General features: G+C 43.6%; 1 protein-coding gene and 1 pseudogene across 1 annotated transcript in view; one reads left to right on the plus strand and one right to left on the minus strand.

Annotated features, from left to right (window-relative positions):
• The window catches only part of MAML3 (mastermind like transcriptional coactivator 3), a 429833-nt gene that overhangs the window by 198353 nt on the left and 205914 nt on the right, over nt 1-25566 (minus strand). The window lies entirely within an intron of this gene.
• LOC114902649 lies at nt 16461-17191 on the plus strand (annotated as a pseudogene).

A 25566-nucleotide genomic window follows, 5' to 3' on the forward strand; every position in this document is an offset into this window, starting at 1 on the left:
AAGTCACGCATACTTTATCTACTCAAACACGCCTGTATGCGTGACCTTGTATTACAATCTGAAATTCCTAATGGCATTTTATTTAGAGCTGTAAAGAAATGACAGCGAAGGAGGTCAGGGAAGAAGAAGGGAAAACCATAGGGAGGAAGAGGGCAAATGAAAAGATCAGATCTTATCTACATCCTTCACAGCTGGAGACTTACACGGACAGCTCAGACCAAAGAACAGGCATATTGGAACGAAGCATGAGGTTTCAATCTGTTTATTTTCTGGGAGGAGGGAGGCGGGAGGAGAAATACTTCAGGAAGGCCGAGTACTTTTCTCTCCCTTGGGTAGGAATCAAGAATATTTTTATTTCACTGTTTACTCAACATGTCCCTTCTTTTTCAACGAGAAATTCTCCGTTTTGTTTTTAGCCCTTTCCAGGAGTGCCTCCATGGCACTGAAGTCCCACACCAGTTCAGGGGACGCAAATAGCCCACTATGCCCACAGCTGTTGAATAAAATCCCAGCACTTGCTATCTCTCTTTGGAAACAAAAGTATCGAAATAAGATCTCCTAGTCTATAAAAAGCCTCTTGTTTCCCTCAAAGAGGCAGGCGCTGCACTTCCTCGGGCAGTTGAAGTTCACAGAAAGCAAAGGTAAGAGCTACCTCCTGGAAGAGAATTCTCCATCTCTCTCTCCCTTTCACACAGGTGCAAACACATGCAGGCGCAAACACATGCACGCACACACACACACACCATCTTAGTGAGCAAACAGGACATTTTTCTTATTTCTGGATGGCATCTGACGCCCACACCTCCATTTCTTAGCATGTTTTTACCCCAAAGCTGAAAGCTAAGGGACTTGCCTTCATTTGCCAGCAAAGGGATCGCCGTTATTTACATCTTTGGAGTAACTTTGTCCACAAATAGGAAACAAGGCTGGAGGAGAGGATTTTTGTCTCTAGGATGAATCCTCCGTGGGTGACGAGGCCCACGTGTAGAGAGGCGATTTCTCACATTCAGGCAAACACGGGTATGATTTAACTGGCTCTGAGAATGTTCCAGTGGGCAGAGGCAGGCAGGGCACCATGCACTCAACCCATAAACAGCTGGGCTCCTAAGACTGTCGGCCGGGCTTTCATCTGTGGGGAGAAGCTGCTTGGCTTCATCCCACCAGCTGAAATTCATCTTTCAAAAGAAATTAGACGGAGGGACTGTTGTTATAGCAACAGTCAAAGTCACTTACACAGCCTCTTCCCCACAGCCTCACTATGGCCAGTGATTTCAGTTACGCACAGGGAGTGACCGAGGCTGAGCCCGGGTGGACCCTTTCTTTGCCCCTTAAGGAGTGGAAGCCTAGATCTCCTATGTCCAATCTGAAGCTAGAAGACCAGATTCTTATGGTCCACAGAGTTCTCCCAGTCCTGAAAGTCGACGAGCAGAGAAGCTCAGAGAAAAACCTTTGCATCTGATGTTTTCATCTCTTGGGTAGGAACTGGACACGTGACCACTGAATTTCCTGGGGTTAACCACGTACTAGTGGTTTCAGAATGGGAATTTCCAGTGAGTTTGGTAATGTTGGCCATCACCACCACATTCTCAACTTTCGTCCTGCAGGAGTTTATTCTTGGGTGTGTGGAACTCCCAAAATAATAGCCTAGTCCAAGCCCCAGAAACAACTGTCAATTCCAAAATGCCCCTTTCTTGACAAAAATATACACCTATTACCCAACCTTTATAGCAAATAACCTTCCCAGGCAGATGGCAACATAACAGTCTACATTCACCCCAGAGGTACCCCAAGATGGTAAAAATCTATGAAGCCAGTGCTCACGATGAACGTGAACTGTGTCCTCCCCAAATTTGTATGTTAAAGCTCTGACCCCCAACAGCTCAGAACATGAGGGTGTCTGGAGATAGGATCTTTAATGAGGTCCTATGGGGGGCCCTCATCCAGTCTGATGGGTGTCCTTATAAAAAGAGGAAATTAGGACACAGATACCCACAGAAAGAAGACCATGTGAAGACACAGGGAGAAGACGGCCATGGACAAGCCAAAGAGAGAGTTCTCAGAAGAAACCAACCCTGCTGACACCTTGATCTTGGACTTCTATTCTCCGACCTGTAAAGAAATGCATTCCTGAAGTTTAAGCCACCTAGCCTGTGTGCTACTTTGTTATGGCAAGCCCAAGTAATAATCTGATTTAGACGTATCTCTGTCTTCTCAGTATCTTACACAGGTTAAGCACTCCATAACTATTTTAAAGGAAAATCTTGCACGGATGTGCTCATGCTGTGATTCAACTAACGGAACACCTACTGTGTGCCAAGTTCTAGATCAGGCACTAGGGTCTCGAGAGTGAACAAGATTCAGTCTCTGACCTCAGGAGCCTTCAGAGTGGAGGGGAAAGAAGCGGATGAACAAGGACAAGATAATTTGACATAGATGCCTGTGCTGTGGAAGCCCAAAAGAAGGGCGTGTTACTCAGTCCAGATGAGGTAAGGCTTCCTGGGGGGACTGGTATGTAAGCTGAGACTTGGAGGATTCATGGCGAGGAGAAGAAAGCAGGGCCTCTAAGTGAAACTCAAGTGGTAGCGTCTGGCTTGAGCCAGAGTGCAAGGGGGAGGCTGGAGAAGGGAGAGCTATACAGATCATGGAGGGCTTGTCTGCCATGTTAAGAAGTTTGGACTTTATCCAGATGCTCTGAGAGACACTGGAGGAAAAGGGGTCACTTGCAATGCTAACTTCTGATTTCATAGTGAGAGACACTGGTTGCAAAAGGTAAGGCATTTGAAGTGATCTGTATTAGTTTGCTAGGGCTGTCATAACAAAATACCACAGACTGGGAGGCTTAAACAACAGAAATGTTATTTTCTCACAGCTCTGGAGGTGGAGGTCCAAGATCAAGGAGTTGGCGAGTTGGGTTTCTCCTGAGGCCTCACTCCTGGGCTTGCGGACAGCCACCTTCTCACTGTGTCCTCACATGGCCTTTCCTCCTGTGGGTGTGCATCCCTGATGTCCTTTTATGTGTCCAAATTTTCTCTTCTCAGAAGGACACCAGTCAGCTTGGATGAAGGCCTACCCTAACAGCCTCATTTTAACTTCATCACCTCTTAAAAGGCCCTATCTCCAAATACAGTCCCATTCTGAGGGCTTCAACATATGAATTTTGGGAGAAGACACTATTTCAGCCCATAACATGATCCAACATCATTCCCTGCATGGCTGATTAAGCCAATGGCTAAAGTCATCCTTTTTTTTTTTTTTTAAATTTACTTATTTTATTTATTTATTTTTGGCTGCGTTGGGTCTTTGTTGCTGCGCGCGAGCTTTCTCTAGTTGCAGAGAGTGGGGGCTACTCTTTGTTGCAGTGCGCGGGCTTCTCACTGCGGTGGCTTCTCTTGTTGCAGGGCACAGGCTCTAGGCGCGCGGGCTACAGTAGTTGTGGCTCGCGGGCTCTAGAGCGCAGGCTCAGTAGTTGTGGCGCACGGGCTTAGTTGCTCCGCGGCATGTGGGATCTTCCCGGACCAGGGCTCGAACCTATGTCCCCCGCACTGGCAGGCGGATTCTTAACCACTGCGCCACCAGGGAAGTCCCTAAAGTCATCCTTAACTTATAAGTCAATACAACACACACTTGGTCTCGAAGCAAGTAGCTCAACAAATGCTATTTGGTACAGAGCTTAACAGCATATTTTTTAAAAAAGTGTTTGTCTCCCAATTTTAAACCCAAATTCAAAAGACACTTCATATCTGCCCCTGAACTATTAGCGAAGAAGTGTAGTCAGAGATGACTCCAAGCAAAGCCTCAGAAGTAGCCCGTCATGATTTAGAAGGCTCTGAAAAATGACCAGTTGTTCCCTTAAGTTTAGTAAATGTTACTTTACACTGATAATTCATGTGACCTCAGAGAGACACAGAGGGAAAACCGAGGCACCGAGAGACTAGGGCTACAACCTAACTCAGAATGCACAAGGAATGACAGAATTTCCTGCTCCAGCCCGATGCCCCGTGCAATAAATCACTTTGCCTGTAACAGATTCAGAGTTTGTCAACTTTCTGTTCAAATTGTGGTGCACTGTAAATGTACTGTAACAGTGTAGAGTCGCAAGTATGTATTTCAGTGGTTTTATCTTTCTTACCTAGCCATCCAGATATTATTTATGCGGTTTCCATCATAACGCTACAGTTAAGTTTGCATAATATTTTCTGTAACCACCTACTTTTGCATGGTTATGGCTCTCTAAAGTCCCCTGGCACAGATTTTTTTTCACCTCGGTCTCAGTTCTGAAGTAAATTTTTTTTGTAACAACAAATGATGACTTTGGGGATATTTTGAAGTTATGTGAATGTAAAAAAAAAGAAAGGAGGATTTTTTTACTTCAATGAATATTTTGTTACCTTTTGTCCAATCGAACACCACAAATCAAAAAGAGCTGAACATAATAAAGGCATCAAGGAAGGCAGTGTAATAGATTTCACTGAAGACTGCCCACACTGCCAGATTTAACTAAATGAGGTTTGCATTCACATGCTTATCAGTATTTAAAAATACCCTGAGTGCACACAACAGAAAACGTCAGGAAGTTGAAAAGCAAAACTATGCATGTGGTGTTTTCCAGCTCTCACTGAAGCACGGCAATTAAACAAACTTAATTATGTGATCCGGCAGCAGTGCCTTAACCTCTCTGGACCTCCGTTTCCTCAATTGTAAAAGGAGAGGGCTGGACTACCAGATCGCCAAGGCTTGCTCCAGCTCTATTTAGACTCTGGATTCAAATCAGTGACTCACTTTCAGAATCATCCTGGAAGGCACTGTTAACTCAGAAGTGTAGCTGTATTTGGCAGGTAGTTACTGAGTAACTAAGAGCCTCATTTTAAGTCAGAGAGCAAGAATCCATTACACCCTTCTGCAAATGTTTCCTGGCTTTAGTAAATTAGAAACAAAAATTACACTAAATATTAAATCAGAGATCTTTTAAAAAACCAGAAACCCAAGGGTGTAAATCACATGGTTCATTTAAAAGAATTTCTCACTTTATGATGGTCTGCTTGGTATCAGGTGCTGAGCTGGGTGCAGAAACAGGAAAGATGCAGAGGATCCTTGCTTTTAAAGAAATTCAGAGCCTGTTGCCATTTTCCTTTTGCTCCTAAGTATCTATTGGATACTTTCAGGAAATGCTCCTGTTGTGCTCGGTCGTTTGTCCGGACATAGACAACAGTGATGTTTCCATTCTGGTGACCAAAACTTGGTTAACTTTGCTAATTTACAGGATAATGCAAAGCTGCTTCTTCATTTCCACCATGAGTGATTTTTGAATAAATGACCTTAAATTACATGAAGAGTCAGTGGGTAACTGCATACTGCACCAGGTTACAGGGAGAAGCTGTCCACATTTTCTGGGCGTGGATCATCGTGTATTTCACCTAGAAGATGCAGATGGGCGTGGGTCTAATCATAGGCTTAGAGTCACGGGCCCTGGGTCCTAGAATCACTTCTCTCATGACCAAGCTGTGTGTTCTGTGGAAATCAGGTGGCTATTCTCCACCTCCATTCTCTCCTGGACAAAATACTCCCTAAAAATCCCCTATAGATCTAACAGCCTAGAATTTTAATCTTTCTAGGTCAATTTGGATATAGTTGGAAGATGAGCCAACTGACATTTTAGGTTTCTTTTTAATCTTGTGGTTCTTTTCTAAAATATGTAACTAATTCCTAGATTTGAGAGAATGAAAAAGTTTGTGACTATCGCTGTTTCTAAATACATTGTGTAGTAAAACCTAATTCAATTCCTGCTAACTTTGCCTTTAGCTGTAACTTGGCTAAGGGCCAACCTGATATTTATCCTTATGTAAAAAAAAAAAAGAGCTCACTATATAAAAGAATAGGTATAATAAAGATTATAAGGGGAATGCTTAAGCTACTTAAGACAGAAATGGGTTTCATGGACTCAAGGACTCAGGAGACTCAAATTTAAATAAACGATTGATACAGGTATTATGATTCCTTTTCATATATTAATTAAAGTAGTTCCCGAGGATGCTTGTTTACTAACAGTTTGATGGTCTAGTTTGAATTGCAGCTGTTACTTTTAAATATATCACAGGTAGTATGTATTTACTACTATACTTCAATTCTTCTCAATTTGGGCAACAGTTTGCCCAAATTAGTTTAAATGAGGGAGAGTCTATTGTATTCATAAACTCCTCATCTAAATGGCAGAAATGATGACTATAAAATTCATCTTAGCTTTGTTGGAATTCTGAAGCTTACCATTTAGTCTGAGACTCGTAAAGAATGAACATGGAATGATTAATGGCCATTGTTGATTTCTTACAGCTGTAACTTATCAGAATATGTATACTCTAATACTGTACCCATGGTAATTATCTCATTACTATGAAGTGTCACAGAAATGCATTATGCAAAGTACACGTTGAATCACATTTAGCAATTTCTTTTTATGTTTAAAACCCCGAAGCTTAGTGTTCGCTAATAGTTGGAGCTTTGTATGCAAGTTGGGGGCTTTGCGAGAGAGTTGGGGGCTTTGCAGGGAATTGGGGGCTTAGCATGGGAGTCACGCACGTGAGCTGCAGATCCCAGGCAGAACCATCACCAGCTCTGTGCCTCTGGTCTCTCTTTGAAACTTTTCTGCACCTTAATTTCTAATTTGAAAATGGGCATATTCATGCATGACCCCTACTATACCTCATGGAAAGGATTAAGCAGATTAAGTCTATAAAACAGTTGGTCACTAGGAGGAAAGGCATTAACGAAATTACTCAGCACACTGCAGTGGTGACTTCTCCAACCGCATGAATATCTAATAAGCAGGTACACATAACACTTGACATTTCTATGGAGCTTTTCACGCAAGCATCTTAACATCACTTAAGGAAAAAGAAATGCATGGCAACAATTATCAGAGATCTGAGAAGTGTCAGCTCATTGGCCAGAGAGGGTAGAGACACAGAAGCTTTGTTTCTAACACCAGAGTGTTCAAAAGGAGTAGGGCATCCAGGTCCAGTTGTTATCACATAAACCTGAAGATAGGGCCTTAGAAATAAGGCGATGTTTATTTGAGTCACCCATCCATACATCTGAGGTGGCCTGAACAACGTGAGAGCAAAAATTCCCAAAGAAAGTGAACACGTGGTTGGAGATGGGCCCTCTTTTTTAAATTAATTAATTAATTAATTAATTAATTTTGGGGCTTTGTTGGGTCTTTGTTGCTGAGTGCGGGCTTTTCTCTGGTTGCGGCGAGTGGGGGCTACTCTTTGTTGTGGCACGCGGGCTTCTCACTGTGGTGGCTTCTCGTTGCGGAGCATGGGCTCTAGGCACACGGGCTTCAGTAGTTGTGGCACGCGGGCTCAGTAGCTGTGGCTCACAGGCTCTAGAGCGCAGGCTCAGTAGTTGTGGCACATGGGCTTAGTTGCTCCGCGGCACATGGGATCTTCCCGGACCAGGGCTTGAACCTGTGTCCCCTGCATTGGCAGGCAGATTCTTAACAGTGTGCCTCCAGGGAAGCCCCGGGCCCTCTTAATTAGATGAGAGCAGTCAGCAAAGAGACAAAGAAACAGTATCAGTGAGAGATTAAAATAAAACATCAGGAAAGTAGGACAGAGCAAAGAAGAACAATTTGTGGTCAGATTTGTCATATCAGTTGCAGCTTTGAAATGAGACCTAAGAGACCATTAAATTAGTACCAGAGTAATTCAGTGGGAATCTAAGAAAGGGTTCCTCCAGGACACCCAGCAGCATCAATATCACCAGGGAACTTGATGGAGATGCAAATTCTCGGCTAGTTCCCCAGACTTCTGATCAGAAACTCGGAAGGCGGGGCCCAGAGTCTGTTTCAGTCAGCCCTCCAAGTGATTCTTCTGGGCTGAGAATCCTTGTTCAAGAACAGTGCAGCCTGTCCAGCAGAACTTGCTGAGAGGATGGAGATGTTCCGTATCTACGTTATCCAATACATTAGTCTCAAGCTGCATGTGGCTGTCATGTACTTGAAATGTGGCTAGTGCTACTGAGGAACCAATTTTTAAATTTTGTTCATTTTAATTAAATTTAAAAGAGCTGGGCTTCCCTGGTGGCACAGTGGTTGAGAATCTGCCTGCCAGTGCAGGGGACACGGGTTCGAGCCCTGGTCCGGGAAGATCCCACATGCCACAGAGCAACTAAACCCGGGCGTCACAACTACTGAGCTTGTGCTCTAGAGCCCGCGAGCCACAACTACTGAGCCCGTGAGCCACAACTACTGAAGCCCATGTGCCTAGAGCCCGTGCTCCACAGCAAGAGAAGCCACTGCAGTGAGAAGCCTGCACGCCGCAACGAAGAGTAGCCCCCTCTTGCCACAACTAGAGAAAGCCCACGTGTAGCAACAAAGACCCAATGCAGCCAAAAATAAATTAATTAATTAATTTAAAAAAAAAAAGAGCTGCATGCAACTAGGGGCTACTTTATTGGATAGCAAAGTTCTAGAATGCTGCTGTGAATGAATGCCAGGTTTTTGGTCAGTAAGAGAAGCAAATGGTGAAGAATGGAGATGCTGTCTGTGACCCTTCTACAGAAGAAATCTCATTTGGAAAAGTTGGAGGGAAAGAGGCATCAATGGCTTGTATGTCAGGAGGTGAAGTCAAGGTTTTTCAGGAAAAGGAAATCCTGAGTGGGTTCAAAGGTGAAGAAAATCAGAGGGCAGGAGAGGTGGACATTAAGAAAGGAGAGACACATGAAAAATTGTGTTGCAAATGTCTAATTGTGCTAAAATACCCATAATATAAAATTTACCATCTTAACCATTTTTAAGGGTACAGTTGAGTGGTATTAAGTCCTTTTACACTGTTGTACAACCATCTCCACCATCTGTCTCCAGAACTCTTTTCTCTTGCAAAACTGAAACTCTATACCCATTAAACAATAACTCCTTATACCCCCTCCTCAGGCCCTGGCAACCAGCATTCTGCTTTCTGTCTCTATGAATGCAGCTGTTCTAGATAGCTCATAAAAGTAGAATCATAGAGTATTTGTCTTTTTGTGACTGGACTATTTCATTTAGTATAATATTCTCAATGTTCATCCATGTTGTAGCATGTGACAGAATTTCCTTCCTTTTTAAGGCTGAATAATATTCCATTACATGTATATACTTATCTGTCCATGGACATTTGGGGTGCTTCCACCTTTGGCTGTTGTGAATAGTGCCTCTATGGAGATGGGTTCATAAGTATCTCGAGGCCTTGCTTTCAATTCCTTTGGGTAAGTACCCAGAAATGGAATTGTTGGATCATATGGTAGTTCTGTTTTTAATTTTTTTGAGGAACCACCATACTGTTTCCCATAGAGCTGTACTATTTTACATTCCCGTCGAGATATTTGCTTTTGAACCAATGAAGAATGGCACATCGGAGCCATCAAAAGACGGCTCTAAAGACAAGCGTGGGGAAGAGGTATGTTGAGATGGAAGTGTTGGGGGGGAGGGGCGTGTGGACAAGGCTGCTCGGCTCTAATGGTTTCAATTTTTTCACTGAAGTTGATGCAAGGACCTCACCTCCAAGGAAGAGCACTGCTAAGGAAAAACCAAGGGCTTGAGGAAAGAAGTGAATGAAGGTGTGTAAAGTTAGTCCTTCATCAGAGAATAACAGGATGAATGGATAAAGAAGATGTTGTATGTGTATGTATGTATATATATATACATACACACACGTACATACACGACAGAATACTACTCAGCCATAAAAGATAATAAAAGAACGCCATTTGCAGCAACATGGATGAACCTAGAGATTATCACACTAAGTGAAGTAAGTCAGACAGAGAAAGACAAATACCATGTGATACCGCTTACATGTGGAATCTAAAAACTGATACAAATGAACTTACTTACAAAACAGAAACGGACCCACAGACATAGAAAACAAACTAATGGTTACCAAAGGGGAAGGGCGGGTAGGGATAAATTAGGAATTCGGGATTAACAGATACAAACTACTATACATAAAATAGATAAACAACAAGGACCTACTGTATAGCACAAGGAATTACATTCAGTACCTTGTAATAACCTATAATGGAAAAGAATCTGAAAAAGAATACATATATATATACATATATGTATATATATATAACTGAATCACTTTGCTGTACACCTGAAACATTATAAATCAACTAAACTTCAATAAAAAAAATTAAAAAGAGCAGAACAGGGAAACTTTCCCAGGGCTCTGAAGCAGAGGTATAGCCAGGACTGTTACAGGACTGAATTGTGCTTCCAACCAAAAGATATGTTGAAGTCCTACCCACAGGACCTCAGAATGTGACTTTATTTGGAAACAGAGTCACTGCAGATGTAATTCGTTAAGATGACATCATACTGGAGTAGACTGGGTTCCTCGTCCAACATGAGTGGTATCATTCTTATAAGAAGATGAAAATGTGAAGGCATGGAGACACACAGGGAGAATGCGACGTGATGGCAGAGGCAGAGATTGGAATTATGTCGCTGCAAGCCAAGGAATGCCAAAGAATGCTAGCAAACCATGAGAAGCTAGGAAGAGGCAAGGAAAGATTCCATGCAGACTCTCAGAGGGCCTGCTGACACCTTGATTCTGGACTTCCAGGCTCCAGGGCTGTGAGACAATAAATCTCCGGTGCTTTCAGCCACCTAGTCTGTAGTACTTCATTATGGCAGCCCTAGGAACTAATACAGCTGCAGAGTATGAATCTGCAATAGGCCAAGGTCATCCCACGCCAAGGTCAAAATGAGTACTTCCAAATTACTTTGCGTCCCACCTACCAGCAATATGCTTTCTGATATACTGCAGTAATACAGGTCATCAGTCAATGTAACATATATTTTGAATCACAGTCCTCGCTAAAAGATTTTCTTTCTGTCAGGAACAAATGGTGCCTGCAGATAAATTGTATGCTTCTAAGAACCAAGGGAGGAAAGAAATCCCAGAATCTTAGGGGAGAAGCACGTGGAGTAGCTGTGTACAAGCAGTACCTCAGGGCTGTCATTACCTGGAATTCTTCTTGAATTAATTCATCCAGACAAGCTTGTTAAAACAATTAGAGGCTCGCAAACTTTACAGGGAGGTGGGGAGATAAGGAAAGCATCCTTATCTCTTGCTCAGTGGTACATACCATTACAGCCAGCAATGGCCACATCAGCACAGCACACGCACGGGCTTTGGGTTTAGACTAACAGCTGTCCTTCCAGCTCCCTCACTAACTGTCCAACTTTGCACAAATCACTGAATCTCAGTGAGCTTGTCTCCTTATATAAAATGTAGATAACACATGGGACTGCTTTGAGATCATGTCTTTGAAAGTACCTCACAAAGTGCCTGGCCCCCTAATAATAGGTTCTCATTCCCTTGCTGCCCCTAGTTATGCTGTCCAAGAAGGCAGTCCTGAGACACCTGTGTCTACTGAGCACTTGAAATGCAGCTACTGCAAGGATGAAATTGAAATTTTAATTAAATTTAATTTTAATTAATTTAGATTTAAATGTAAAAACTGAAGCAGTGTAAAATTTTTCTGGTAAATACAACTTTAGCATAATGGTAGGAACACACTTCACTTGAATTATGGCATCGCATAAGATACAGTATTACTATTATGTGTGTGTATCAGGCACCAGCATCATTTCTAATGCTGCACATAAATGCTGTCACTGATCCAGCCAGTGGACATCCTGATTCATTTCCCCTGAATTTTTTTTCTGGGCTATAAGTCTTAGTATGGCTCTTGCTTCATCTGTAAAAGTCAAAGACTTTTCTAATTTTTTAAATTCTTAAGTTTGTCTGCTTTTGCTGACTTTGGTCTTTAAATGCCAATGATTTGGGGAAAACAGTAGTACAATTATTTTCCTACTTTTACACTCGAGTTTTATGGCAAAAGTCAGCATTAAGGTGACGAGTGCCTAGAGATTAAGCCATTTAAGAAAAAGTTGCCTGATATATCCAGACAAAACTATAATTCAAAAAGATATATGCACCCCTATGTTCATAGCAGTACTATTCACAATAGCCAAAACAACCTAAATGTCCATTGACAGAGGAATGGATAAAGAAGATGTGGTATATATACACAATGAAATACTACTCAGCAATAAAAAAGAATGAAATACTGCCATTTGCAGCAACATGGATGCAACTAGAATATTATCATACTAAGTGAAGTAAGTCAGAAAGAGAAAGACAAATACCATATGATATCACTTATATGTGGAATCGAAATTATGACACAAATAACTTTATCTATGAAACAGAAACAGACTCACAGACATAGAGAACAGACTTGTGGTTGCCAAGGGGGAGGTGGGTGGGGAGGGATGGCGTGGGAGTTTGGGGTTAGTGGATGTAAGCTATTATATACAGCATGGATAAACGAGGTCCGACTGTATAGCACAGGGAACTCTATTCAATATCCTGTGATAAACCATAATGGAAAAGAATATTTAAAAAAAAGAATATAGGGCTTCCCTGGTGGCGCAGTGGTTGAGAGTCCGCCTGCCGATGCAGGGGACACGGGTTCGTGCCCCGGTCCGGGAAGATCCCACGTGCCGCGGAGCGGCTAGGCCCGTGAGCCATGGCCGCTGAGCCTGCGCGTCCGGAGCCTGTGCTCCGCAACGGGAGAAGCCACAACAGTGAGAGGGCCGCGTACCGCAAAAAAAAAAGAAAAAAAAAAAAAGAACATATATATGTATAACTGAATCACTTTGCTGTACAGCAGAAATTAGTACAACATTGTAAATCAACTATACTTCAATTCAAAAAAAAAAAAAAAGCTGCTTTATTATGAATCCTGGGTGAGTCTATGCCAGAGGCAGGTGTACAGTGGTTGTGAGAGCTGACGGGTGTAGGGTCAGCACTGCCACTGACTGCAGCACAAGACAAGGGTTGAAATCCTTCAAATGTCCTACCAGAAGAGTCTGTCTGGCGCACCTTGTAAGGGGAGCTCGGCCATGGCTGACGTGGAAGCGATGTGGGTTATTTGGTTGAGTAGGATAACCTTGAGTGTTTGCCAAGTCAAGACACAAGTCATAAAAACAAAGTCTTTCCCCTGCTGCCTACTTGTCCTCCTCCCTTGAAAACATACCTCTTGCTTTTGTTAAAATTCACCTACATCCTAGTAAAAGATGAAGAGCTATGAACTGCAGTTATAAAGAAAAAAAATCCAGAAACATCTCAAGTTTTAAATTTCTTGACAAGAAATGTATCCAGTTAACAAACTCCCTCCTGTCTTGGCTCCCTTCCACAGCCCCTCACATTAAGGGGAAAAAAAAAAAAAAAAAAAAGCAATTAGACTCTGGCTTGTCGTGAAATGCACACAGTAAAAGTATCACTGTTCCAAAATTCCAAAGCAATTTCACAATCCTAATGAAATGAGGGAGGAAATGGTTTTTTCTTGAAGTGTTGAAAACAATCACCCCGTTGCTATGTGGAGTATCTTTATAAACTGTAAAGGGATTTGCAAAAATTAGGTTGTTCCTTCAACACACACTCACTGAGCATCATTTATGCACCAGGCGCCACACGAGAAGCTGGGGATACAAAGATGCATAGGACGTGAGCGGTCTGGAAGAGCTGACAGCAGAGGGAAAGAGTCATGTTATTACTCATTATAATGTGGCCAGGCTTCCCATGCCCTCTTCCTACCTCTAGCTCCAGGAACCTTGATTTTAATTCACAAAGAACCATACTGTGGAGAGAGGGGAAAAAAGAAAAAGAAAATGACCACAGTAATGCCTGTAAAGGTGGCAGGTCTCTCTAGAAATATAGCTACTCTGTGAGCTTAGACCTCCTTTAAACGAAGGGTGAGGAAAGAACACAGCAAAACGCCTAAGCAAACTGTACCAGGCCCAACCCCAACAGACACCTAGGGCTAGACGAGAGGAATTCAAAACAAATTGGGAAAGAAAATCATATACTGTGTAAAAATCAGTTAAAAAGGAAAACGAAACAACCCGGAATAGAGTGAAAAACATCTTTCTCTCCTTGTCCTTTGCAGAATTGCCCCAGAGTCACATCCGAAGAAAGACATTACCTTCAGCTCCACTGGAAACGTGAGGTTTCACAAAGTAATCCAAGTTTGGAATTGATAACCCAGTTTCTACATATTTTGGTTTTAACTCAGATGAAACAACTCAAATATCCAAACTCAGGTTTTCCTGATGTGATTTTATGCCTGCTTAGAATCAGAGGCTATGGAGAAAAGTATATACACAATAAATCTAAAATCATTCAATTACCTTAAGTCAATTGGGAGGCTTATATTTACTGAGAATAGGCATTTGACTCCCACAGTACAAAGACAAGCAAATGGCTCCCATGTTGCAAAATCATTCTAAGTAGTTTATTACTCTGTGCTCGGTTGTTCAAGGGGCAAGGAGAAAGGCTTGGGAGCTTGATCAGGAAAATACTACATCTGTCAGCTGGCAGCAACAGCACGCCGACACAGCCTCTTGAATTGACTGCCGGATGAGCATCAGCTCACAGGAAGGGAAGAATTCAGCCCCTCCTGGGAAACAGATTCATGCTGCAAAATGAGTCAAGTTAATTTCCTTCAGTTAATTAAGCCGGTTTCCTTATTAGCAAAGGGAGATGACCAAGTCTAGTTCACATCTAATGACTCACAGAATGATGAGGTTAGCTAGCCCCATCTCTATATTTAAACTTGACTTTTAGATAGAGTCTCAGAGAACTTCCATAAGCAGTACTAGCCCTACCCAGTATTTAGTTCTGCTTTTACTACTGTGGAACCAAGGATTCGCTCAGAAATGTCCACGTGAATTACCACGGAGGTCTGCTAACTGCGAAAATTCACATACTGCTTCATCTCAGAGATGTGTATGTGTGTGTGCGCGTGCGCACGTGTGCGTGTGCACACCCAAGGTACCACGACATCCGGTATCCTTGAGAGGCTGGGGACTAAGTAGTATTGGGGAGTCCTCTAAACGCCCCTGTGACATGGCACCTCACATGGAGGATGGGTTTATGGTGAACACTTCCTCTTTATCTTAAGCAAAATTTTGATGGTGATGAGGGGTGGGTACGGGGACAAGAATTCCTCTGGAATGGCTCAGGGATCCAGGTCCAAACCAGGGTAAGTCTGATGGTATTGCTGAACCAAATCTACTGTTACCCAGACGGGTCCCAACAATTTAAGCCCTGCTCCAAGTTACCAGCAAGTAGCAAACATTCATCGTGTATCCATTCTATGCCAGCCAGATCCCAAATCTTTTCTCTCAATTCCCACATCGACCCTGCAAGGTAATAAACATCATTTATACAAATGAGGAAACTAGGGCTCCGGAAGATGAAACAGACTGCCCAGGGTCACACAGCTCATGTGAGGGAGTTGAGACTTGAATTCAAAGGCCTATGCTTTCCGTTAGTTACATGCCTCTCCACTTGTGAATGGAATGTGTTTCTTATTTCCAGACTATTCTGAAATGAGTGTGGCTCTCAAATGAAATAGGGAAGGAGGGGAGGCATCTTCAGAACTGCTCTTTCTATGCAGTGGGCGGCTGGCACATAAGGAAGTACTATCTGAAAGGGGATTTCCTGTAAGGGCTGCAGTTCTTTCAGATGTTCTCAGAACAGTTCTGCAGCTGTCTGAGTTGCTCAGGTAGAGATACATACTGCCCACTAACCCAACCCCAGTCTGATCCTAAAGAGCATGGCATGCCGCCCATGTAGGCCACGGGAATGGCCAATCACATTGACAACCACCCTCCAGGGACATCTCTACAAAGGCACCAACACAAGGACGAATTTCCCAGGAAACCAAACTTGCTCATCCACCGTGGTTCATCTCTGGAGCTGTAAAAACTCACATTATACTGGCACTGCCTTCACCTGGATCTCTGTAATTCTCTTCATGTTTCTTTATTAATATCCTTCACTTCAATTTCACTTTCCTCATAGACAGGGCTAATATTCTGTAGTTCAGAAGACGACTGTATACACTAAATGAGGTAACATAAGCAACGTATCCAACAATGCCATGTGAAGACTTCCTGTAACTCTCCTCTTCCATTAATGGTTCCATAGTGACCTGTAGGGATTTCCAGGTGGGTGTTCCTCATCCCCCTCTTCAATATTGTTATCAAGTATAAAGACAATGCAAATATACAGTTTTAGATGATGGATCCAGGGTTCCACAACATGAATACTGATGATTTTTTTTTTTTTGCGTTACGCGGGCCTCTCACTGTTGTGGCCCCTCCCGTCGCGGAGCACAGGCTCTGGACGCGCAGGCTCAGCGGCCATGGCTCACGGGCCCAGCCGCTCCGCGGCGTGTGGGATCTTCCCGGACCGGGGCACGAACCCGCGTCCCCTGCATCGGCAGGTGGACTCTCAACCACTGCGCCACCAGGGAAGCCCAATACTGCTGATTTTTTAACTTGAGGTCTACATAAAAATGGATTTTAGGATCTCTAAGAATCCCCAAGAATTGTATGCAGAATTTTGTGGTTATATGCCCCTTTTTTCAGGAGAGAGGATGTAAAGCTTTCATCAGATTCTCAGTGTGGTTCGTGATCCTCCAAAAGTGTAACAACAGGCTGGTGTGGGCCGCCATGTTGCAGCAGGACAGTAATGATGACATTGAAGATGTTTCACTGTTTGATGCAGAAGAGGAGACAACTAGTAGACCAGAAAAATCCAAAATCAGACACCCAGTGGCATCATTTTTCCATTTATTCTTTCGAGTCAGTGCAATTATAGTCTATCTTCCCTGTGGGTTGTCCAGCAGCAGCTTTATTGCCTGTATGGTGACAATTATCTTGTTGCTGTCATGTGACTTCTGGGCAGTCAAGAATGTCACAGGTAGACTAATGGTTGGCCTGTGCTGGTGAAATCATACTGATGAAGATGGAAAAAGCCATTGGGTGTTTGAGTCCAGGCAGGCCTCTCCTCAAGACAGTGAAACTGTTTCAGAGGCTGAATCAAGAATCTCCTGGTTAGCACTCATTGCCTGTCCGGTGCTGTGGGTAATATTTGCCTTTAGTGCCCTCTTCTCCTTCAGAGTGAAGTGGCTGGCGGTGGTTATCATGGGTGTGGTGCTGCAAGGGGCCAACCTGTATGGCTACATCAGGTGCAAAGTGGGCAGCAGGAAGAATTTAACCAGCATGGCTACATCGTACCTTGGAAAGCAGTTTTTAAGACAAACCACTGGAGACGATCAGATCTCCTGAAGAGAGTGAGGGAGCCTGTGTGTTCTTTCCATTGGGAACAACTGAAGGGGGTCTTGACTCTGAACCTTTAGAACTCAGTACCTATTGCAAAGAGGAGTGTTGGGTTTGTTTTTCCATTTTAAAGTTTACTTTAAAAAAAAAAAAGGAAAAGTAGTTTTCATATTAAGTTTTTACTTTCTAGCATATGGGGCTTGAAGGTGTGGTGTAGCTAGAAACATTGTTAACATTTGGTTCATGGTGTACATATGTGTATGCACATAGTCGTGTAAGATCCATGTGTTAAATTAACACAAGTGTTTGTGTTCATGCCCCTATGGAATGGAGACCTTTGCATTTTGATCCACAGAACAAGAAGGATGTTCCTAGTCTATCTCAAAACTCTCTGTGTTTACATACTATTTCTGTAGATTATTTTATTTGCTTCCATGGTAAGAGTGAGCACTTTGGCTTATATATAGAGTTAGAAATAATTGTTAATTTTACACTTAATATATACTTCATGATGAAACTTCTTATCCTAGGCATTTACAGGCAGGTAAAAACCAAATTTGGGCTATTGGTGCTAACTAGTTTCTAAAATTTTGTTTATTTTTACTTGTAATGAGTCACGTACTTAAGGCCCAGTTAATATAAAAGGAATTTTCATAGTTTATGTTCATGGGATACGTAGGCATTGCTGCTGTTCTATTTATTTTTGGGGAAAGATAGCCAGATTTTACTTTGGAACCTTCCAGAGGCTCTTCAGTGGTCCTTGGCCTAATGAAGTCTATCTTTTACCACTAAAAGAGTATTATTCTTATGTCATAGTGAGAATAATCGTTTCAATACTTGGCACTGTAAATGCCTAAAAGACGTTTTATTTTACGGATGTATTTTTTTTCTTGCTATAATGGGGATATTGTAAATCATGTATTTGTATTAATGGTATTTCTTAAAACAGTATCTGTAACAATCCACAAACTATTGTAGGCATCTGTAAATTCTGTTGTAGGTGCTGTAAACTTTGTTTTAATCAGCAGATTGATTATTTCGTGATTGTATTTATACACTGTTAAAAATTTTTTGAAGATGTTTTGTTTAATTGAATGTATCTTATTGGCATGATAGCTTTAAAGGTGCATAACTTTATATTTGTATAAAACTCTACCGCTTACAAAGCAAAAAAAAAAAAAAGTGTAACAACAGTTCTCCTACTGGTTAGCAGTAACAGATCAGGTTGGGTGGAACCTGTTTTGTAAACAGCCCTGATTTCCTCGAAGTTCAAAGCCATGTGTTTTTGTAATTCCAGGTTACAGTAATGAATGTACATTCTCCAGATCCAGGGGGACTGTGTATGTTCTACACTCATGGCAGCTGGAAGGCTGGGCTTGGTTCTGTGTCTTCATTCTCATCAGGCAGCAAGAGGGTATAACCAGGGCACGGAAGACCCCAGAAACCATATCACGTGAGAAACAGATGAAGAAGCCAAGTATATTTTGCTGGAGAAAGAGAAGAACTGGGGAGTAGGAATGCCAGAGCTCGTCTTTAAATAGCTGACCATTGCTATGTAGGAAATGGATTAGATTTAATCTAATGTAGCTCCAGAATATGGAACTAAGATCAAGGGTTGGAAATTATGGGGAGAAATTTTCCAGCCTCTCTATAAGGAGGAACTTTTGAAAATAGAAAGGGCTTCACTGTGAGGCTATTGGGCTTCCTGTCCCTTGAGTTTTCATAGCAAGTTGCATGTTCACCTGCCGGGGATTTGTAAAAGGGATTCTTTATTGGGTGGAAGGTAGGGGAAAATGACCTCTACAATTCCTTCGAATTCCATGATCTGTCTATTAAGATTTTATATCTCTTATTAAAAGTTATAGTCAAAGACACATACACACGTTCCTACCCTTACTTCATGTAATAGATCCTTGTGGTGAATCATTTCATAAAGGGGATAATTACTTCTTTAAAACTTCTGATTTCTATGTATTCTGTCGCCTTAAAATGGAGCAGACCTATGCCTGGGTGCAGCGTCTGTGTTTTCAGCACAGCCTCCGCCCATCTACCTCCTTGTCTGAGTCTCCCCCGCCCCAACAGCCTTCACCCCACCCTCGCCTCTCCCCGGCCTCTTGTGCTCTCCACCTAACCGGTTAACCTTGCTTCTTATCCTACGGTCTCTCCAATCTGTTCTCCACGAGCAACCAGAGGAATCGCTTAAAACCATTCATCAGAGCATGTCTTGCTGCCTAAGGTCCTTCTACAGATTCCCATTCTCTTAAAGTCACCCTCATGGCCTGGAATCGCTGGATGACATGGTGTCTCCAAGCCCATGTCAGGCCAGGCTCCCTCCTCCACCGCGCTCTGGCCACCCGGGCCTCTTCTCCTGCCTCTGCACCTGCTTCCCCTCTGCCTTGAACCTGCCCCTCCTACCTCCTGGTCATCCTTCAGGTTTCAGCGCAAGTATCAACTTCCTGGCCATGCTGTCTCAGTTAGCCTCACCCCACCTAGGCTCGAGCACATCGCTGTTTTATTTCCTTCACGCCCCTTATCACAATTTATAACCATTATGCTTCTTACTTTTGACTTGGTATTCTTCCCCCATCCAAGTGAAGCTCACTGGTGATAAGGACCTAGTCCACGTTGTTGACTGATGTGTCTGTGCCCAGTGTCTAGCACAGGGACTGGCCCATGGTTGAGGTCAGTAGGTATTTCCCGAATGAAAGAATGAATGAGCGAGTGAGTGAGTGCATGAACAAGTCTGTCCAGTACAGATGGTCAGCTCTGCGGCTGTGCGTGACCTTGTTCTCCTCTTAGGCTGAAATGAATACACTTCCTTGCTACCCGTCGTCCTCTTATCTAGGACAGGGCTGTGTAAACAGCAGGCCCTCTAGAGGATTTTCCATGGGCCCCCAAGAAGCTCACTAATATAAAGCTAAAGATTAGAGAAAAACAACCTTTGTTACTGAAGAAAGACATTACCCATGCCTCGGAGTGTCCACTGAGGGGTAAAATCCTAGAGAGGACTAGCCCAAGTCCCTAAACCTGGGACAGCGTATCTCTTCTTCCTCCTAGGGCTCTCAGAAAAAAAGTATTCTGGCTGAGAGGAACAAGAGATGCTGGAATGGGTTACTGAGGAGGTGGTAGAATCTCCTTTTCTGGAGATCTTTAAAAATAGAACAGCCATCTGGGATGATTTAGATATGGTCTCCATTGAGGAAGGGGGATGAAAAGGGAAGGAAACATCTCTTTAGGTTTCATCTCATCCTTGATTTTCTGATATTTCACTTTAAGTTTTGATTCATGGCAGAAGCCTGAAAGGAGCTAGGAATTCACTTTTTCTTTTTAATGGAAATTGAAGTCCCATTTTACTCTGAACTGTAATTCTGCTACATGACTCTCCTTCTTGCCTCAAATGGGCAATTTGGATGTCATAATTTTTTGGTTAGGTAGAAAGTTTGGATGAAACTTAACTTCCATTCTCTTTCCTAGAAAGGAAGGCAGAAGAATCGAAGATGGAAAAGTTTAGATGCTGGGAAATGACAGGGTGAAGAACACAAATCTGTGAGGGTCCTGCTCAGGCCACTGAAAAGGATCGAGGGAAGGAGCAGCTCAGGAAAAACAGGCAAATTTTTTTAAAGTGTTTAATGCTTATTCTACCTTTTTTTAAATTTATTTTTTTCATGGAAAGGCATTTGATTTTAAATATAGCCATGTGTACATGTCAATCCCAAACTCCCAGTTTATCCCTCCCCCCTCCCCCCTCCAAGGTAACCATAAGTTCATTCTCTAAGTTTGTGAGTCTAAAACAGGCAAGATCTTGTGGGATGTCATACATCCCACAATAGGGACCTGCCGTGGTTACATGCAGAAGTTAAGTCTAGAAGTAGTCTACTGTTTGTAACAATTCTTCATTTTTTGTCCTGCTTTATTTTTTAATGGAATCAAGCTTGGGAAAGTCAACATGTAAACAGCATAAGGCATGTTTTTTCTTATATATGGCTATGAAAGTATAGCAATTGAACTATTTCCTAGCTCTGTTCTTATGACTCTTGCTTGATTTATCAAAGCTGCATAGTCGAAAGAACAGTAGATTTTAATACACAGAGCCTGAATTTGACTATTTTAACTATAGAGGCCACACTGTAAAAAGCCTTGTTTAATGTTCCTCAGAAGCATTTGGAGCCATAACTGTATTTCTAACCTAAGTTAACCTGGTTGTGATGATCAAATACATTTATCTTTAGATGTTCATTACAGGCACCGTTGTACATAACAAGCTACTGGCTAACAGGACTCTAGTTTTGTTTTTTCTTTTTTCCAAAAGGAATACAAATGGCTTTCAGTGATGAAATTAACTCTTTTGCCTTTCTGTAAATTAATGGATAATCCATATTTTTATGGAATATTGTGTTAAGTCAGAACGAAGTGTGACCATAAAGGTCTTCACAAACCATACTTGAAAGACGGCCCTGTCACTTCATAGGACATCCATCAAGGCTACGTCCTCCTTCATCTGCCCACTGCTTCCAGAATGTGGGCTGAATGTCCATGGGCGACGGCCCTGTGGACCTCTGGGTGTGTCAGTGTCCACTTATGCTAGAAACAGAACCCGAATGCTGGACATTCACAGAAAGAAAATTCTAAGGTAGAAATAAGAACAAAACAAACAAAACGAAAAGGCAGAAATGGGATATTCTCAAAGGGCTGGAACATGAATTACCTTAAGGGGCCTTCATGATACAAAATCCACACACCATTGTGTTTTGGTCCATTCTGTTGTGTAACTCTTTGCTAGAGTGGCTACCACCCACCTTTTGCTTCTGGATAGAGGACACATAAGGGTTCAGGGCAGAGAGAAACACCTGATCCTTTAACAGAGCAGGATTAAGTGTCTGCAGGAAAGTTGTAGTTTCTACAGAACATGGCTGCAACTTTTCCTCCCATGAGGCCGCTGTCTCAGTGCTGGAGCCCCTGGGGTTGCTGCCGGGGGTGAGTGAGGCGCAGGGTCCAGCTCCGGCCAGAGCTACAGAGCTATGGCACACGGGGATTTAATTCCTGGGGTGAAGCCTAGGAGGGTTTGGGCCCTGCCAGGTCGGATCTGAAGGAAGCAAAACCTCCTCTTCCCTCACCCCCCCCCCACGCACACACAGAACCTTCTATCTGCTTTATCACCTTCCCTTTGCTCCACCCATACTAATAGGGCAGGTGGCAGCAGCTGAGAATACAGCCTCCCACATCCCACAGGCTGAATCCCCCTGCCCTCTTTTCTTCTCGTTAGTCCTCATTTGTCTCCTCTCTGCCTTATGCTAGCCTGATTGGTCCCGGGGAGCCCTGGGCAAACTCAGGGCACAAGTGCCACACTCTCTGGGATGCCTGGGTCTGAATCTGGAGCATGTCTATCTACCACTGCACACACCCAGGCTCCAGGATGGCTCATGCTTGAGACCCACTGTCTCCCTTTCCTGGCTTCCGGTCAACGCTCCTCCCTCTGCATCACTTGCCGGCACCTTGGAAAGCTGGTCACTTCGTTATTTACAAACTCTACAGTTTTCCGTCTCAGTTCACTGTACTGCATTGGTCCCTATAGCTCCTTAGGGGTTTGCTCGCAGCCTTCCCTCACAAATTCAACACCACCACTCCCTCGGTGCAAAGCAAGTGTGTGGAGCTTGCTGGGGCTTGCAAAAAAAGGGGGGGCGTGGTCAGTGCTGCTTTCCCACAGCTCTTCCTCTGGCACCGCAAATGTTAACGCCTGTCTGCGGGGAGGTTGCAGTCCTAACATAATGAGGTATTAATGAGCTTTGCACATGTCCCCAGCCACATTTCCCTCCCCCCCTCCGACCCCGCACCCCCCTCTTCCGCAGAGAATCTGCTCCTTTTCTGACACTGCAATTCCTCCGCCTCCCCTCCCCGCCTGCCCTCTCCCACTCCAGCGGCCCGGCTGCCCAGCGCACCTCAAGCTGCCAGCACTACAGAGCACCAAATGGGCTGGCACCGCCTTGTTTCCTGGCCTAATGGATGCTTGTTTAAACACTGGGGCTGTTTGCATTGCTGCGGCTCACTGCATGTTAAACACAGTCCTCTGAAACCCTATGCCAATCCAATAAAGGTATCAGCAGTTCAGTGCGGGGAGGCAATTACTAGATGGTCCCAAGTGTGCCTTCGAAGCTCTAGGAAGGAAAATTTGATCGAACAACTAAAAGGAAAATCTGATTCGGCTCAGCATCACGTGGAGGACACAAGGCTTAACTGCAGCCAGGTCTTTGGAGGGCAGAGGGAAATCAATGAGGGGCCGGAGGAGCACGTACGCAACGTTAAAGGGCCGTGAGCCAGCCTGTTGGGAACCCCGGCTCCTGCCTCCGCCGAGAGACACCTGCCTGTCCTCCCACTTGGGTTCCCTTTATCTTCCTTTCTTCTTTTTCTATTCCACGGGGTATACTTATTTATTTTTTAATGAGAAACTGCCATCCTTCTTAACACCCTCCACCTCTCACTCACCTTTAATTCCTTAAGCACTCATATTAAGAAAAAAAAAAAAGGCTTTTCTTGTGCAAGAGCATTACCATATCAAAGGCAATAGAGAGCACGAGCGCAAAAATGTTAGATGGGTAATATAGCAGCAGAGAAGGCAGGCCTGCTTCAGAGACGACGGTGGGTCCCTAACGTTACTCAGGCTAGCGATCCCAGTCGATAAGGCAATGGATTGGTTTTCTGCCTCAGCTAAATCGGAAAGATCAGGGGAATCAGACACAAGATTTAAATTTATTTCTCACTCAAGAAGCTAAAGTTTTGGGAAACCCTCTATTTTTAAGTTCTGGGCTTCGGTTTCTTTTACTTTTCTCTGTTTTTCACTTTAAAATCTGCCCCGCAATGGCCCTTGTTTCCCGAGGTAGCGGGAGAAGGCAGCGGTGGATGTCTGGCAACGCTAAGAAACGCTACGCACGGCGCTCACCGGGGCGCCGTCCATTTGCCAGGAGTTTTGCCAAATCCCTGTCTCTTCCCCGAGGTTCCTGGCACAAGGGATACAGCCAAGATGGAGCAGAGCTGCTGTCAGCGTTAGACTGCAGCAGCCTCCGATCCAGTGGGCGTAAGGATAAAGCTCTCCCTTCAAGGCGGATGGCGCTGGAGTGCGAAGGCGGTCTGCGGCCCGTGTGAGCCCTGCGCACGATGGGGTTCCAGAAAGGTAATTGACACGCTGAAAAGTAGTCAATCTGCAAGCATGCTTGTGGAGCCTCCAGACCAGCATACACTGGGTCCTCGGAACAACAGAGGACCTGGCCTTGCACCCCTGACTTGCCTTTTTGTTACTCGCTGCACCTCCTGTAGAAAAAACTCCGGCTCCCACACCCCAGGCACCAGGTGGTGGGGAACCGGGCAGTGAAGCTCCACCGGGCCAGCAGCGTGGCTGCACGGCCCCGCCTGCAGGGAGGCACGCACTCCTGTACCTCCGCCTGTCTGGGAAGAGTCATGGCAACTCACGAGGACAGTAGCTTTCAGGGTCCATAACTGCTGACGTCAGGTCAAGTACTGCTGTTTACATAAGCAAGGAATGGTGTGTTTGGTTCATTTGTGTTCTCCGTGGCTTCCTGACTTAACATTCACGGAATTGCCTCATCATCTCAGGCCTGGAAATACCGGTGAGTGCACTATGGTAAAACCCTTCTGAAAATTATAGTAAGTGCCTTGCTTATCCTGCACTTCGGGGAATGAAGTATTTCATTTAAGATACACACACGCACACTGAGGCTACATCTTTTAAGTGCCAAAATAATTTTTAAAGATTTGAAACATTTATGATGAAAAGCTTTCTAAAACTATTTAGATGCTTCCCTAGTTTATTAAAACGTAGGTAATTTTTCTGAAACTCATAGGGTCCTAAGTTACTGACCCTGTTGTTGGTTATAGGTCAGCTGCTTAGTTACTTTGGCATGGTAGTTGATTACTACCTCCCTTTATTAGGAAAGAAGAGCCCTGCAAAAGATGATAGACCAATATATTTAGGAGACTCGCTTATAACCCTGTCTTGAGACACCACCTTGCTATATTTCCAGAATCTAATGTCTCTAGAAATGCTAGATCTGTTTCTCAACAAGACATGAACTCTCTCCCATCCCCACTCAGCAGAAACATTACATTTTAATTTATTTTTTCTTCTTAGTGTTTGAATATCACCATGGAATCAAAAAAATGTGATACTGACCCCAGACGACTTCAACTTACTCTCTTTATCTCTCCCCAGACACAGAAACTCACAAAATCTCTGGGCTCCCATAATGTCACTCTCATCCAGAGATAGCAGCGGAACTGTACTAAAATCTCAGAAAGAAATTCTACTGCAAAGATGGAGAAGTAGGGTAAAAGAGAACATGCTGTTAATAGCAAGTCTGAGGTGATCAAAGTAG

Source organism: Monodon monoceros, unplaced genomic scaffold, assembly GCF_005190385.1.
Source record: "Monodon monoceros isolate NGI ecotype Baffin Bay Population unplaced genomic scaffold, NGI_Narwhal_1 Super_Scaffold_20, whole genome shotgun sequence".
Lineage (NCBI taxonomy): Eukaryota > Metazoa > Chordata > Mammalia > Artiodactyla > Monodontidae > Monodon > Monodon monoceros.